Here is a 17528-nt window from a genome sequence, read left to right as displayed (position 1 = left end):
GTGTCTTTGGTTAGAAAAGATTGTTGTTATTATTCAGTTTGATTTTCTCCTCATTTTCAAGTCCTTAGTTGTGGAAAAATGACAGAATTGTTTTGATGTTACAGCAGCACCAACTTGATATTAGGAGGTTTTTTAACAAGACAGTACTCTGCACATTATATTCCTGAATAGTTGTCAGAGAGGAATTCTTTTGCAGTCTTGTCTCTAGACAGGAGGAGTTCTCATAGCAGACATCACATTCATGTTCAAACCTTGTTTACAGTTCCTAATGAGAATGAATGTTTGTATTTTTCTGTTTAGTCACTTTGCTTATCCTTAATTTGTTTATAAAGAAGGACTTGATGTTCTGCAGCATGTGTGAAATATTAACAATTGCTTCCCAATTACATCACTACTAAATAGAACACTGATGTTATTACTGAGATGTTTGTGAATCTCTGAAGAAAGGAAAAGTAGAGTTGTTTTTTCTCAGAGATTTTATTTTTAATGAAATGCCTGTACATGCAGACAGGTTTAATATTCTCAACTATAGTTTTAAACAATTTCTTTATCCTTTGAAAATCTCAGCTGCATTTCCTTGTGTTTGAATTAGCCAAATGTGAACAGGATGAGTACAAAGATATAGTGAGAAGTTTCATTTGGCTGAAAACTTGAGAGCAGCCTACCAGCTAAATTGTGTATTTGACACGAAGGGGTCAGGTTGTTACCATGCAGTCTCAGGCTGGCTACAGTGGTGCTACCTGAGGAGTACAGGAAATCAATGGTGACTGACAGATGCTAGTTGTGGGTACAAATTGCTGCTTTTCTCATTCATTGCTCTAAGATGAAAGAAACCTTTGACAGTTTTTCTGCTACTATAAAATTGCTTCTCTGTGTGAGGCTTCATTTAGTTTACAAAGGACCAAACAAACTTGCTTTTCCCCCAAAAATCTTCCTGCGCCCCACATGCCTACAAAGGGTGGCACGTGACAATTTATGGTGGTTTCATTTCCCATTGTTAGTTTTAGTGATACAAATGGTTTGTGTACAGAAAACAAAGTTGAATTGATTGAAGGTTTGATGTAGCCAAACTCAAGACTCTATATAACACTGCAAATCTACTTTTGACCCTAGCAGGCAAATCTGCTGTCTCTGACAGTGCAGCTAAACTGGCCTTAAGCAGTGAGAAACCAAAATGATGCAAATACATAGACAAAAAACTTCTCTTTCAAAGCTGTAATTTTGCCAGGAACAGACTTTGAGAAAATTAGGTTCTCCTAATTAAGGACTCTTAGTGTCGTTTTATGCAGTGAAATGGCCAAGTCTTTTTCATTACTTCAATATAAAAGAAAATATTGTGGCTTACAGAATCAAGAGATCAGTTTGGTGTTTTGTTGTTTGTGGTGGGTTGTTTTTGTTTGGTTTTTTTTTTCCCAGATACTGAAGCATCCAGGTTGGTTTGAAAAGAAACCCTCCTAAACCTCAGACTATTGGCATTCTATTACTAAAATTACAGATATATAGATTAATTTGCTATTATGTATGTGTGGAAAAATGAGTTTTAGATAATTAATGCATCAAGAATTTGACTGTTAAGATGGCATTTGCTTTGGGTTTTTTAATTGGAATTTGAGGTTTTTTGCCAGTTACTGGTTTCAACACAGTGGAAGACTAATCACAGAGATTTTTAAAGTAACTTTCTCCTCTTTATTTTCTGCTTATAGAGATTTTACTATTGCTGAGACCATGAGCTGGAAATGACAGGGTTAGAGCAAAGCTTGCACGTTGGTCAGTCAATCAAAGAGAGAGACAGCTGGAGGAGGGCAGAAACACAGTCCTAGAGTTTGAGAAATCAAGTATATCCACTTGACACTGAATAATGTTAGTTCACTAGTGCAACATAATAGCAGACTTCACAGGGTACAAGTTTGCTCATCCATGTTCCAGAAAGATGAACTCTAACTGTAACAGGTACACAGAATTACTATGAGCTTAATGAAAAGCCTTTGTGAGAAGAGGCTGAAAAGAAATTGCTCATTTAACTTTGGACAATGAAGCTGACTGGACATCATACAAAGTGGAGGTAGTTTAAACAGAGGGAAAAAGAGATGAGCTACTTAATGTAAAGGACAGGGACAGGAACAAATGGTTATAAAGTAGTCAGTCATGAATACATTTTAGGTTGGAAATAGAAGAAGGATCCTTGCCATGGAAAGAGCCAGGCTTCAAAGTAGCCTTTTAATTAAAGTAGCAAGGGCAAGAAATTACCAAGGAGTTTACATTATATGGTGCTGCTGACAGGGAACTGGAATGGATAATAAGGAGGTAGATTTCAGGCTCGCTTCCTACAGGCTTTGTTTAATTTTCTGAGAAGGTAAATATATGCTTGTTTCTCTTTCAAAAGACAAAAGTAAAAATCATGATGTGGGAAACCCTTATGAGTTTCAGACCTACCATAGAGAGTAGACAGATCTTAGGGATGAGAGTAACAGTTAATTAAATCATAGCCAGCCTGTGCCCTTTTGCTGCTAAAACAATGCTATACTATCCAAAATGGATAATTTGGTTATATTTCAATTTATGACAATGAGCAAGAAAGCTGCAAAAAGAAACATTAGGTGAAATTATATTATGGCATAAATCAAAACTAATTCATGTTTTTACTTTAAATATTGAATCTGTTATGTTTTCTGATATAAGGACTATGCCACTCAGTCTAGTAATAAGTGCCTAAGTGTTCAGGGAAGGATGGGTTTATAAATTAATAAACACTTACTGCGTTCCGCAGGCCTCGCTGTCAGCTGGGCCCGGTGCGAGCTCCAGCGCTGACCTCGGGAGCCGCAGTGAGGCCGCAGACCCACTGCCACGGGCTTTGTGTTAGCGCAGAGCACGGCGGCCACGCGTCACAAGCACAGCTGAGAAACTCCAAAAACCTCTGCTGACCACCACCTACTTACTGCTTTTCAAATGAGACTGCTGTTCCCACTGCAGGCTGATCACCTCTCTTCTGAGGAGGTGGGTGCAAAAGGTGCTCATTACAAGCCGAAACCACAGCCTGCCACCTCCTTGAGATAAAAGTCAAAGAAAAAAATATTTGTGCACTGGCCTGTCTCAGCTGGAAAGGGATTTAAGTCCTGCCTCTCAGCTGAGAATGGCTTTGAGTCCTTGCCAGCTCTGCTACCTGTGCATGTCGGTGTAAATAACAAGTACTGACTACAAGTGCACAATTGGTCTATATTTAGATATACCAGGACCCAATCCCTAAAATTAATTAGTATCACAACAAGGTAAGAAAACGTGGCAACGATTTTTGTGAGTTCTTTCAAGTTGTAGACGCATTACTGGGACCCCTGAAAGTGCACCTACACAACTAAAATCAATGAGTTTCTGCTGAAAGTCTTTCATAAGGCAAAACCCCATAATTGTATGGTAAATATTTAGCTTTTAATAGCATTAATGACCTTGATGGGAGTAGTTGTAGGGATTAATGAGCACCTGAGGTTAATACAATCAGCTCCACCCAACTGATCATTAATTCAGAGCCTGTGCCCTAGATTTTGATCATTAGTACTAAAAAACAAAATCAATTTTACATGGTTTGGGGCACCTTTTGACCAGCAACATCAACAATACAGATTCTTAATTTTGAAAATGACCTTCCTGCTAGATTTTTCTCTTTTTCTTCCTTACATTCCTTACATTGCCCTCTGTTCAGTAACATGTAAGCGCTTAAATGAAAATGCCACATTTCAGCATGCTGTGTTTTGAAATGCCTGCTTTATTAAGTCCTGAGGCATGTTGATAATAGAAGCATAACAGCTTTTTACATGAAGCACTTGCAGATTCCAAAGTCTTACAAATGGCAGTTCTTAATGGTTTGAAAGTATTTTCTTAATACTTTGGACTGTTTGAATTAATAACTTTGGCGTTCAACATTGTATTAAATATGTTGGTTGTGTGTGTGCCCTGCACCAGTAGGTGGTGGTTAAGGATCTGTGTTCATAGACACTTGTGCTAATAGTTGTTTTTAGAAACAAATCTTGAACTTCTGGGAATTTTGAAAATACTAAGGTATATTTCAGACAGATTCCAGTAACTTCAGGTGTTTCTCTGCAGACCACATTTAATAGTATCCAGCCTCAGGCTGAGCACAGAAAAAAGATGCCCCAGTGTTGCTCTGGTATGGGATAAACATGCATAGGAAACAAACATCAAGAACCTCCTGAACCCGCTAACCTGAATACTCTTTCACCTGTGTTAGAACAGGTTATGTATAAATTGGATTTTACCAGTTCATTTCTGTGATGGTGTGGATGTTAAGCCTTCTCCCCCACAAAAGAAAACAAATATTCTATAATTAAAGCCCCTGCTACATGCAAATCAGATTATGAAGTAGGAGAGTTAAAGGAAATGAATAAGAACAGTCCCATTTTTAAAGTGAAACACGGGAAATAGGGTTCTGTGCCTTGGTGCCACAAGGTATTTGACCTTAGCTGCAGCAATAGATGCAGAAGGTCCAGGAATCTTGCAGGATATCCAAATCTAAAACCTACTATTTAGACCTCATTGTGAAGTATCCCACAGATAAAATGCATTTGTTTTTATGTACACATATAGTTGAAATATAAGAAAGGAATTTTCAAAAATTAATATTTAGCATAAATGGCATTACTACAAGGTATCCTAAGAGCTGTTTTTGTGTTGAATACAAAATACTACTTTGTTTTACTGAAGAATACATGTTTTGCTGAATTCCCTATATTTTGTTCAAAGTGTAGAAGTGGATTATTAGCCTATTCAATACAGTGGCCAAATATCCTTTATTTTCTGTGTGATCATAAATACACATGAAAATTTTTATCAGATGCACAAGCCCAAAATGTAAAGAAAGGAGAGGAAATTACCTTACAGAAGATCTGTAAAAAGTGCACTTGTATATTTCAGCGTCAAGGTATGTGATCTAAGAAATTTTTTCTTACACATTTGAAAAAAAAATCAGCTTTATGCAGTATTATATATTGTTAGAACATTTGCTTAATTTAAATTTTTAATTGGCTTGAAAATTCTGTAGATCTCACACCTCTGATAGATTTTACCGTAAATGTCCTCTAAATTTCATCTTCAGTATGCTTGTTAGTTGATAGCACAATTTGTTTCTGCTTGATCTAATCAGAAGCACCTAAAGATTTCAATGGACATCTATTTTGTTTGGGTTTTTTGTTGTTGAATTCATCTTAGAAATTCTTGAACAATTACTCAAATATCCTGACAGTACTGTTGTACTGTGAGCAAATTACTAATCAGTTTTTGATTGAAAAAACCTCTTAACAGAACCCCAGGTACGCACTACCCTACTTAATTCAGCAGAGTCTTATTAATGTTATTTGTTTTATAGCACTGTTAGTTTTCATAGATGTTTCTTTATGGAATTTGTTTACTGTTTAAAATACATCTGAAAATCTTATTCTAATATATGGTTGATCTTTCCCACTGAAATGCTGGGGGAGGCTGGTGAGGCTGTAGAGGAAATGGTGAATGCAGGGAAGGTGCAGAGACGCCTCTGCCCTGCGCTCTGCAGCCCCATAAACAACTTGCTAACGAGCATCGGGTAATGGCTGTGGATGCTAAATAAGCTCTTTCCCTGCCATTGAGCGACATGTTTAAAATATGGTGGTTTTTTAAAATTAGTCCTTCTGGGGGAAAACAAATAATTTTCTGTTTGATGTACACCACCTTTTTAATAACATTTTATGGTATCACACAGAGGAGAAAACAAAATAAATTCAGCAAATGTAGAAATCGATAGAGAAGCTGGTACTTCCTCTGGTGAATAAAATCAATTACATCTTCAGAAGAGGTGTATCTTTAAAATAAATGAAAACCCCCAAACAAGCGGGGCGGCGGGAGAAGAAAAGCCACCCCGGCGGCGCGGCGGTGCCCTCCGGCTGTAGGTGTCACTGTGAACGTGGCTCAGGGAGCACGGAGCTGTCCCTCGCCGCGAGAGCCGCCGCTCAGGCGTTCAGCGTGCCGGGGACATTGTGTGCCGGGCTGTCGGAGGCGCTGGCAGCAGAAGGTGACATCTGGTGACTAATGGGCTCGGAGGCGGGGGCCGCTCCCAGCGCTCCGCCGGCCGCAGCTGCGCCGCCGCCGCGCGGGGTGCGGCTGGCGGGGGGAGCGGCTCGCTGGAGACGATCGATGCCTTCTGCTTCCCCGGGAACCTCAGCATGGCCCCACCGCAGACATCTTCCCAGGCCGGGGCTTCCGACGAACGCACGGACCACCCAGCCGAGCGCGGCGCTCGCTGCCTTCGCCTCCCGCGCTTATCGAAAGCCATCTACTCTTAAGGAAATGGCTCCACCTTATGAAACAAAGATGGACCCTTTCCAGCACAGCCGGGCTCTGGCAGTCACACCGCGCTGCTTCCAGCCTAGTCCCAGCTGCCATCCCCCCTGTGTCTGCTCAAAGCCGCACCGCGGCTCTCGCCGGTGCCGCTGATGTGTGCTAGGAGACGCACATCTGTCATGTAAACGCCCTGAAACAAAGACTGGGCCGGAACGCGGGGCCCGTATTTTTCTCATTTGGTCGGCCGAAGAAATGTGATTTATTTGTCAAATTCTTAGCAGTGGCAGAGAGAAACCACAGGAAGAGCTCAGTGTTGCAGATGATGGTGAAAACACTGTTATTAGCAGGTGACAGCGGAAAGCAAAGACAAATTCATAGCTGGAAGTCATTCTTTGCTGCAGAATAGGAATTTTAAGAGGGGATTTCTGGTGTGTGCAGAGGACGGAAAGGGGAAGTGGGCTGTGAGCTGGTAAAGGAACATTACTTAGTTATTGTGCCCATCCACTACAGCTAAAAGAGAGTATTTGGTGTTAGGGAGTCACTGAAAAGAGCTGGCAGAAGAAAGGAAAAACTAGAACCTGAGAATAGAAATGTTTTCCTGTGCATGCATACATACATGCACAGATAATTGCATGGTTTTCTATCCTCCAAGCCTCTAGTGTGACGGAGGGAGGGAGGATAGTCACATGCATCAGCCCCATAAAATCTGCAAAAGCACTGTTCTTAATTCAGCCATCGGCTGTTCCGAGACCTCACGCAGAGAATTGCAACGAAATTCTATTTTCAGACTGACAACCCTAATGCTGCTGTGTCCTTATGTTTACTTCGGTTAACTGTCAGCCCTGATAACGTGCACTGTACCACAGCTGCTGCTGTGGAAAAGAGAACCCTCAGAGTAGCTGCTTTGTGGGGAGGTATTTGAGAGAAATGAAAATAGAAAAAGCAGGGGTGGAAAAAAAAAGGAAAGAAAACCTGCTTGTGTATCTACACAATGTGAGACTCAAAATAGAGATCATTCAACTCTTGTTTTCAGCACATTTCTTGGTTTTAGTCTTGGCTGATAAAATATTTAACAGCCATCTTAGCACTCAGCATAGCAACAACGAAAGAACAGTCAAGCTCTCGGCCCCCACTGAGACAGAATTCCAGTGGCATGAAATTTTTTTTCTCCCCTTCTCATATGATGTGTTGTCTAGCCTAGCTCCAGATTTCATGTAAAATAAGAAAAATAAAAAAAAGGCTTAATTACAGCATGCCTTATTCCTGAAATATACATACAGAAGTTAGAAATTGAAGTGGCACTGTTACATTTACTGGTCAGCTTACTGTCTTTGCCTGCTTTTGCAAATACAAATGAAGTTACTTCATTTCAGTCCCCAAGCAGGATAGAAATCCCCAGTTAAAATGGAATAATGTTGTTTTTTTTTTTTCATGTGGACATAAATAAGAATGCAGTCTCTACTCCCAGGAGTGTGCTTTCTGAAAAATAAATAATAAAAAGAAAATTGGTGGAAAAAATCAACATGGGAATTCTGGTGAACAGAATTCATTACCAGGTAGAAGATTCTCTCTGTCATTCATTGCTCTCAAGTCAGGACCTGAATTAGAAAAAGTTACACTCCAGCCTGTAACTTCTGAATACTAATTTTAAGATCACTGAAAATTGTTTTTCCATGTGGGAAATTGGGAAAATTAGAATTAAAAAGTTGCTTTAGCATCAACTTTCTTTGTGATGATTTATACAGAAATAAAGTACATTAATTACTAGACCATGATATGTGGTGGGATCTGGGTAATTTGTGTTTTGGTTTTTTTCTTTTGGAATTGCTAAATACTTACAGCTTTCAATCTGATTGAGCAGTGTCTTTTCAACATCTTTGGAGGGTTGGCCTTCATAGCCTTTTTGTACAAGGGGGCAGTATCACTTTTTGAGATTTTTATTAGATCTGTCATGGGTTTTGTTGGTTTTTTTATGTGTGCCAGCTGTCAGAATCAGGAAATTGCACCATCCATTCAGCTGCTGTTACTAAATAAGTAAATAGGCCTAACCCTTTCTGATGGGAAACTTGCAATTTGGTGAGGCTCAAAAACTGCTCATCAAATACAAGTCTTATAAGTTGGAAACTATCTATCCTGATGAATTTTGTTTGTCTAGGTTTTCATTCTGAATGAATCTTAGTAGTTATCAGTAAAGGTAGACTTAAGCATTATGCTTTAAGATTACCTCTTGTTCTTCATAGATATTGTTATGCATTGTATAGAGTGTCCACAGTTTCTCAGAGGGAGTTTTCTCACGCCAGGTTTTATGTATTGAGATTAATGCCTTTTTCACCTCTTAAATTCTAAATTTTAGCTTTTACTCAGAGTGATATCAGACACTCCTTAATTCTGACTCACTAAGTCTTTAGTACTTGCTTGCTTTGGAGCAGGGGTTTGAAATACAGGGAAAAAGTTGAAGACCACTGGTACAAAGAACAGATGAACACATGAGGAGAGAAGAGAGAAGTGTTGATGAAAAACAGTTATGATTTGTAGGAAGGACAGTGGAAAGAAGTAACTATAAAAGAAACCCTTTAGGAGAGGGAGCACAGGCTGAGACTGGTGTGGCTCTACAAGTAAGGCTTTTATGGTGTGATATGCTTAGGTTGTGACCTTAAAACTCGGATGGAGTTTCATGAGAAATCTGGCATATTTAAAAATAATAAATTAGCTAAAAGTACACCTACAATCTCAGTATTGTTTTATTATTATTATTGGCTGGAATAATTAAAAAAATTCATTTCAACACGTTCCTAACACTTAAGTAATAATGGAACTTCTTATTGAATTATTAAAGTAAGTCCTCCACTTTTCTACGTATATAAATTACTTAGATTTTAATGGTAAATAAATTAGTGTTACAACTTAGTTCCTTTCAGAACCACTGATAGATGGGGGGAACTTAACTGTTTGCTCATCTTCCCAAGGGCTTTTTTTTTCCATCTATCACACAGTGAAAAGTTTTATCAATTTTCATTCTCTGAATGAAGTCACAGGGATCTTATGTTAACAGTCTGCTTAAAATTATCTCCTTTTAAAATAATGATCAAGTTCTTTAGGAAAGTAATTTTCTCCAGATTGGTAAGGAAGGCATATTAGATCTGTACATATATTGATATTTGCCTTTCTGTAGAGCCTTGATAGCAGTCTCTGGAAATTTTCTGAATGGCATATTGCAATATATTACAAGAACCTTCAGAGCTTCATGTTTTAAGTGTGGTATGTGTGCCTGTTCACTAGGGCTTTGTCTGACTGGTCCTCCTGCAGTCCCTTGGGAACTTGTTACTCCTATCTGTAAGATCTGGGAAATAGATGTGTCAGCCTCATACTATGTCATTAGGGGCTGATCCTTGCATTTTCTGTTCCTTTTTCAAGTAACAAGGGCTGAGGCAGAGTGGTTGTGGCCATGAAAGCCAGTGTACAAGGCTTTTAGCCACAGCCAGACCATCTGTATCCATCAATAACAGCTGGAGAGAGATGGAAGAGAACATGTTCCTTTTTCTGTGAAATGACTGATCTTGCCATGCAAGGCTAAAAAATATGTAAAAGGATGCTAAACTACTTGCAGTTGAGATTTCTTATTGGGAGCCTGCTAGGATAATAAAAAGGACTAAAAGGATTAGGAATCAAGGAGGGTTTGTACAGTTCCCTGCAGGAACCTCAATCCATAGTGTGTTTTTTTTGCACATAAAAGTTTTCAGTGTTCAGTATTATGAGTTAAATGCTGCTGTGTTATTTCTGTACCAATATTGCTAACAACATACACTACTCAATGTGAAAGAAGGGTAAAAATCCAGTTTGATTCTGACTGGATTTCTAGTAGCAGAGATTTTGCTAAAGGTATTGCTGTTCTTAGGACTACATGATTCCTCTGCTAATCACGTGGGAGTGGCAGGGATAGAGTGGAGGCAAAGCTACTCTCTCCATCAAGCAACTCAGTTTGAGGCCCACCTTAAATTAATATGAGGCGGAAACTTCACACCAATTTGAGAATTTGCTGTGGGAGTAGAACCTTCTATTTACTTTGGATGAGCATGTGCTTATTTATTAGGAAGACTTTGAGAATTTCCCATTACTTCCTGGGCTGTTGTTGCTGAGATTATACAGTGACGTGATGCTTTCAAATCTTTGACTGAAATGTGCTCTTTCTTGTGAAAGGAAATATTTGCTGAGGTACAGGCTGTGTTCAGTTGGGATGAAGCTAAATTTCTCATACCTGAATTGCTTTCTGTGAAGTGTTACTCTCCTTTACAGACCCTCTCCACCACTTCTGCTACTGCAACAGGTACATAATTATAGATTATGTACGTGAACATACAAATTCTACCTTGATGAAGTCATGTCTGTTGAGGATGACAGTGTTCTGAGAGGGAACCTTCAGTTTTCTAACTGAAATCTTGTTTTCAGTCCTTGTGGGAAGATAGCTATAAGCAAATACGATGAATGACTCAGTTTATTGTCAGGAATGTTAGTGTTATTCTGCAGTTATGAATGCTGCACTGTGCTTTGCTAGACAAATTAACATAGTTAATAACACTACAATGATAAGGCTTTTACTGTTTACTGAAAAACATTTGGCTCTGGTGTCTCTGGGGATTCATTTGGAATATCTGTATTTTCACAGCTGCAAAATACAGGTGGCGTGGGCTGTTGTTGAATGAGTATGACATGTTTTTCAAAGGCAGAAAAATGAAGTCAACAGTCACACGACTAATTGACAATCATTAGTGAGTTGATCTTTTGCACCAATTGTTGGTTTAAGGCTTGAAAAATCTATCATTATCCCTGACAGCAAAAATTAGCCTGGTGAGATTCCAGCTCTCAGTTGACTAATTAACTTTTCTAATGCTGATAGACTTCCACCAGGTACACCTAGGAAATAATAGCTGTGGTGAGAATCCTCAGACACCGCTTCATTTGAACATAGTCCCTCTTGGGAACCACGGTGCCAGGAGATTGGTGAGTGGTCTGTCAGCATTGAAGGTGTTAAGTAGAGAGAGGTTTCCCTTGGTTGCCTTAGTAAAGAAGGTGGCCATGCCTAAGCTGAAGTATTTTATCAAAATTCCAAAAATGCCTTCTGGATTAGGGAGCTAGTAAATATTATCTTAAAAATTATACACAATGTTGTAGATGCTTCAGAATTGTTTTCTTACAGACACTGTTACATTTATAGTACTTAGAGAGCAAAATGCCTTTTTAAAAAAATGCTGCAATTCTGCTGTGTTTGTGTTTCTACCATAGCTGAAATTTGATTTGTAATCCTATGCTACTTGAATAATTTTGAAAATTACATTTCTGATTTTGTAACAGCAAAGTTCTTATTGAGAAAACCCTGTAATTGAGTTGAATTGAGGTAATAGAGGTAGAAAGACTAAAAATGAATTTTCAAGATAATGTGGCTATACCAGTATTTCTTTAAATCAGTATGACCGATTGGTATTTCAAAACAAGAATGTAGAGGTCTTTCAAGAAAAGCCTGACATTTATTTTCTTGACTGAGGATGATCTAGCACAAATGGCACGTTAATAGTGGTAAATATGGAAGTGTTACATGAAAGGCACTGGATGACACACAGTATCAAAATATGATGCACTTCCATTTTATTTCTCAAGGTTTTTTTGCTTCACCTAGCTCTTCACTAAGCTAAGACTGAAACAAGGATGTATTTTTGGCTGTTATCAAGTTATTCAGCTTATGCTCTGCACCCTGGTGTCTGTCACATAATTTGGGCAAGCACATGGCTTTAATCTATTGCTATCACAGGCTTTTACTGACAACCTAATGAGTTATAATCATTAGGTTTATGTTCAGTTTGACCACATCTGGGTGTTCTGTAGGGGTGTACTTTCACATAACTATCACCCTCTCACACTGTACTTGAAATAGAATGTTTAGTGGAAATATCGGTATCTTGTTCAAATTTGTTTGTACCAGACTTTAATGTTGGTTAACTGCACAAATTCAATTTCAGGAACAACTTAATCAATGCCTGTTCATGTTTATATAATGAGAGAATAATGCCAGGCTGAAGTCCTGGGGTGTTTTTCTGTTTCCTTGTGGTTACCTCCCCCACACCAAACCAAAAGGATTAAAAAAGAAGCAAAAAAAACCCCAAAAAAACAAAACAAAAAAAACCACCTCAAACCAAACCAAAACAAAACAAAAAAAAACCCAAACCAAAAAACCACAAAAACCCAAACCAAAACAAAATCCCAAAACACCCCCAAAACCCAATAAAAACCAAACCAAGAATCAAAACCAAAAAACACAAGCCAAAACCTGCAACCCACAAACCAGTGTGATGATTGAAGAGTCAGGAGTCACCTTTAAGTGATCAGGAGTTGCTGGTTACATACACCAAAATCAAGGCTATTACTCAGTGTGTAAATCAAGTGTGCCCCACATTGCTGAGAGGTGAAGAATGTGTCTCTCTACCTGAGAGCCTCTTGCAGTGAATGAAAGGGATTTTCCTTTAAGGACTCAGGTGATGTACAAGTTGAGAATATTTGTTTGTACTTTGACCCACAAAGTATATTAATAAAGGACTCTTCCAGCACATTGTGGGAAAATTATAGGTGAGAAATGGGAGGGGTCTGGACTCAGCTGCCCAGGCTCCCAGTGCAGGGCAGGGCCTGCCCTCCTCGGCTGCAAAGCTGCCACAAGCTCAATAGAGAGAGCAGGACCAGCCTGGTCACCCTGTTCAAATGCCAAAGTATTCAGTCCTCCATCACCTTTAAGTGTACATGTGACCTTTTGATGGGTAAGAATTGGCATGTGTGTGCACTTAGTGTTAAGCACATGGTTAAATGCCTCTCTGAACTGGAGTTTAAGGAGTTGGAGGAATCTGATCTTCACATAGGCTGAGTCTGAGTCACTAGTATGTAAATGGCTGCTCTGTCGCTAATGAATGCTTGTTGTCCTTTGTCTCAGAAAGGTATAAAAATGGTTCCTGTGCACTCAGTTTTTTCAGCTCGGTGCCTTTTCCACGGGTTTAATGTACTTGCCAAATCCTTACTGCAGAAGTGTGTTCTGCTTGTGATTGGATCTGTCAATTTGTCCCGCAGCCCTGTGTATTTCTTGTCCTGCAGTATGTGTATTTCTTAGCATGTGTTGGAGTAGATGATTTGAGTAATTTGGATTCTCCTTTTGCAGACTGTAGTTAAGCACAAAGTCTTAGGTTGAATCCATGCTGTGATTTAGGGGAAACCAGCATGAGGCCCTCAGCAGTTACATATACATTTAACTTGCTGCGTGTTAAGCATCAGTAAGTCACATAGTCCAACACTGGTCACATATCAAAGGGTTTTTAGAGAAACAAAATGTACAACATGAGAACTAATCCGTTAGTTAATTGCAGATACTATTCTGTGTCTTATTTCAGTGCTGGGAGTTTCTGCACTCCAGTGCTGGATACATCACTGTCTCACAATGTTGTGTTTTATAAATATACCTGAAAAATCTCTGTGAAAATCTTACAATCTGTCAATTTCTTTATTTGTAATACAGGATTTAAATGTTTTATTTTACAGGAAAGGCAGTTAATGCTTTGCAAAATTCTGTGAATTTCAAATTCTCTGTACTTTAGGTACTGTTACATAACTGGAATATATGAAATAGCACTGTGCCTTAGTTCTCATGCAGCACCAATCAGCTTCTCTCTAGTCATTGTATCCCCTCCTCCCCCATTAATTAATTTCTTTTGCTGTGTGCTGGTTTAAAATTACCTAATTACCTGTAAACAAAGGGAAGCATGTTTCTCGGTTTTTAAAATGATGGAGTTTAATTTTTACTAATCTTATTAAATAATAATATTAATAAGACTTAACAGTTCTCTTACAAAGAGAGAGTGCTCTATAGAAAACACGAATACATTTAGTCAGTGTAAAACAGCTTGAACCATTTTTATTTCCACTGTGTATAATGTATTTTTTTAAAGAAAATCAGACATGGGAAAATTAATTTTAACTTCATGATTTATGAATTATTAATTCCTCATGACTGGGATTATTTACATACTAAATAATAGTTAAGCAAAGAGCAATTAATAAGGTGTAGCTTTATCAAACTTTAAGAAGCCAAAATACTAGGCTGTTGCCCATTTGTGGGGTTTTATTTTTGCTTTTGTTGGATTTTGCTTTGGGTTTTTGTTGGTTAATTTTGATGATCAGATTTCCCACATGGATATGTGTACTCTTAGATGTGCTCTTGGAAAGGCAGCATTTTAGCTTTGATTTTCCCTGCTTTATATATTTCTCTAGACCTCCCAGTAACACTTTAGCAGTTTTGTGTTTTGACTATATATTTAATATATTCTGTTAGACCACTGGTGGCTTAAATTCAGTATCTCAAATTCAATTGATTTCCTGTACCTCTGCTTCTCTTTCTGTTTCTTAGAGTAACTTCTGTGCTGCTGTAACCAACTCCTGCTCGTTCTTTCGGCTCTCCACTGACTGCCTATTTGATTTTTTTTTTATTTTGTAGAATAAAATTTTATTCCATTTGTTGCTCTTTAGATTTGTTGCTCTTTTATTAATTTTGTTGCTCTTTTAAATATCTGACACCTTCCTTCTCTGCTGTATTTCTTTTTCCTTCTTCTAGTCTGGACTGTTGCCTTGAAACTGTTCCTACAATTCTGTAACCCACTTCCTTCCTGTTCTTGGTCCTTGGCCACATCTAGGGGAGGTTTATCCTTCTCAGATTGCTTCCAGTCAGTCTTTAGAGGAAGGATACATGGATATACATATTCGATCTGTAATATTTTACCATAGTTCTTCATTCATAACCTTAAAAAGAATTGAAATTTTATTTAAACATATGTACATGTATAATAAATATATTTCTGGTCATAGTTGGAGCAGTGTTTGTCATAGCTTGTGCCTTAAAATTACAACTTCCTACAGAGAATGGCTTCAATTGGAAAGGACCTTAGAGACACCTTCCACCAGACCAGGAAGGTGTTCATCCAAGCTGCCCTTGAATACTCAGGAGTAGGGCATTGACAATTTTTGGGGCAACCTCTCTCAGTGTCACACAACCCACATGGCAAAGCGTTTCTTTCTAGTACTTGATCTAAACTTGCCCTTTTTCAGTTTAAAGACATTCCATCTTATTTGGTATTTCCTTCTCTGAAGTCCCTCTGGTTTCTATCTAGGCCACCTTTAGGTGCTGGAAGGTGCTATTAAGATCTACAGGTCTACTTGGAGAACGAGTATCAGTCTGCCCCATTTTCCTTGGTATGGACTATCAGTTGCTTCAGGCTGTTATTTCCTTTAGTTTTGCAAACATTTATGCTCAGCAAGGAATTTTGGCAGGTTCTAGAGTTGATGGGAGTAATGATATTATCAAGTGCCACTGCTGTTGGAAAGGCCAAGTCTTATCTGAAGAACTTCATGCTGTAATATTCAAGTAAAGTTATAAAAATGCTCAGACATTAGTGACACTGTAATATTTTGGAGTATTTTATGTGATATGAAAGTACCTGGGGATCTCTGATAATAAGATCTCAAAAGCTGTTCAAGTACTAAATTGCAAAGGAAAGAGTACAGGCCTGAATATCATTCCTTCCTTAATGCCAGTTTAGTGTTATGATAATGAAATTCTAAGGCATTAAAAGTGATTTGTCACTTTTTATAAAGGGTTGCCCAGAATAGTAATCTGTTACTGTTTTTTCACAAAATAATCTTGATCTGTAAGTGTGGTCTCAGAGATGCAAGAAAAATGTGTATTGCCCCTGTTAATAAAAATGCAGGGTAAGCCCTGGCAGTTTAGCAAGAGTCGAGACAGGACCAAATGAAAACTTGTTGTGAGATTACATTGGTTCACAGTAATGGGTTAACTTTCCTCCCAGTTGCCGTCATGCATGACTATCCTGTTCTTCCCTGCAGTGTGCAACAAGCAGATGGAATGGTCAGCAAGTCAAAATATGAAGTGTTGGAAAGGTCACGGTACTACAGGACGCTGCTGTCTTTCTCATCTGTCTTACAATTAGGGTATCTTGTTCTTGTAGCGAGAGTCATAATGAGGACTCTAATGAGTGCAGTGTGTATCTGTTCCTCTCACCCAGAAGCTGAAAACAAAGGACAGGTTGTACTAATGAGGGGCCAGGCAAAGCAGCTTTTATTGATGTGGGCAAATGTTTCTCATTCATATAGTTGTACTTATGTTTGGAATTAAAGAGAAAATGAATTACTAAGTGAACTCTTGAATGAAGAGGGGGTTACTTGTTTTGAGTCTTCAGGTTTTGAGGTTGAAAAAAATTTGATACATTTGCATTATTAAAAAAAGGCATTTACTCAAGATGATGATGGTTAGGGTAATGGGCTCTGGTTTGTGAGACTTAGGTCCTGGCCACAGAACTCATGTAGAATTTAGAGAAGATTATTCAAAGACCACTGATGTTGTTGGAAGGTTTGAGAAAATTTCTGTTCAAATTCAGAGTTCTTCTAAATATTATGATGCAGTTGCTGAGGGAATTTCTCTGTTACTGAATAGCTATGGGATGGCAGGGTTGGATTATGTGTCTCTGTAAGCCTGGAACAGCAGTAGGTTTTTAAAGATAAAAAAGTTAGCTATTCAAGGAGAACTTGCTCAGCCACCTGCTCTTAAAGGAGAGACAAGAGAAGAACAAACAAAAGACACATCATTATATCAGGACTGAAAGATGGATGGGATTTGGATGTAATGAGAGATCAGATTAATTGACACAAAGATTTCTGCTGTAGCCACAGCAGTGCCTTTGGGTGATCTGAGAACAGCTGACAAATCTGTAGGTAGGGCTCTGCTGTGTGGCTGCAGCCACAGATGTGGCTATTAGAGCTGGGCTTTCAAGGTGTGCCATCTGCAAAGCTGCAACATTATTTCGTTTTTCCACCTCTTTGCAGTTTATGGAAAGGTCTGGATAAATTTGTACATTCAGCCTTTTTGATAGCCCCAAGATAATGAAGCTCTCTAAGTTCACTCAACAACTCTGGCAGCTCTGCTGGAACTCTCTATTTATGAAATGGAGCAACATTTCTTTCTGGCACCCAATACCAACAGTGGAAGGTGTCTTTTCTTTAGTGTAAATGGAAGTAATGAAGCACTTGTCACAGTTTCTTTTTTATTCTCTGTTTTGTTTCAATATCTTGGCTGTCTTTTAAACCATAGTTGCAGGAAATTTGGATATATT

General features: G+C 38.6%; 1 long non-coding RNA gene across 1 annotated transcript in view; it reads left to right on the top strand.

Moving 5' to 3' along the window:
- Positions 1-17528, top strand: part of LOC110468636 (uncharacterized) — a 495198-nt gene that overhangs the window by 99475 nt on the left and 378195 nt on the right. The window contains exon 2 of the long non-coding RNA XR_014956117.1: positions 2768-2994. This is a non-coding gene — a long non-coding RNA (uncharacterized LOC110468636). The remainder of the gene's footprint in view (positions 1-2767; positions 2995-17528) is intronic.

The sequence above is a fragment of the Lonchura striata genome, chromosome 6 (genome assembly GCF_050655825.1).
Source record: "Lonchura striata isolate lonStrDom1 chromosome 6, ASM5065582v1, whole genome shotgun sequence".
NCBI classification, from domain to species: Eukaryota; Metazoa; Chordata; class Aves; order Passeriformes; family Estrildidae; genus Lonchura; species Lonchura striata.
The sequence above is the reverse complement of the archived record's forward strand: the minus strand, read 5'-3'. Positions and strand labels throughout refer to the sequence as shown.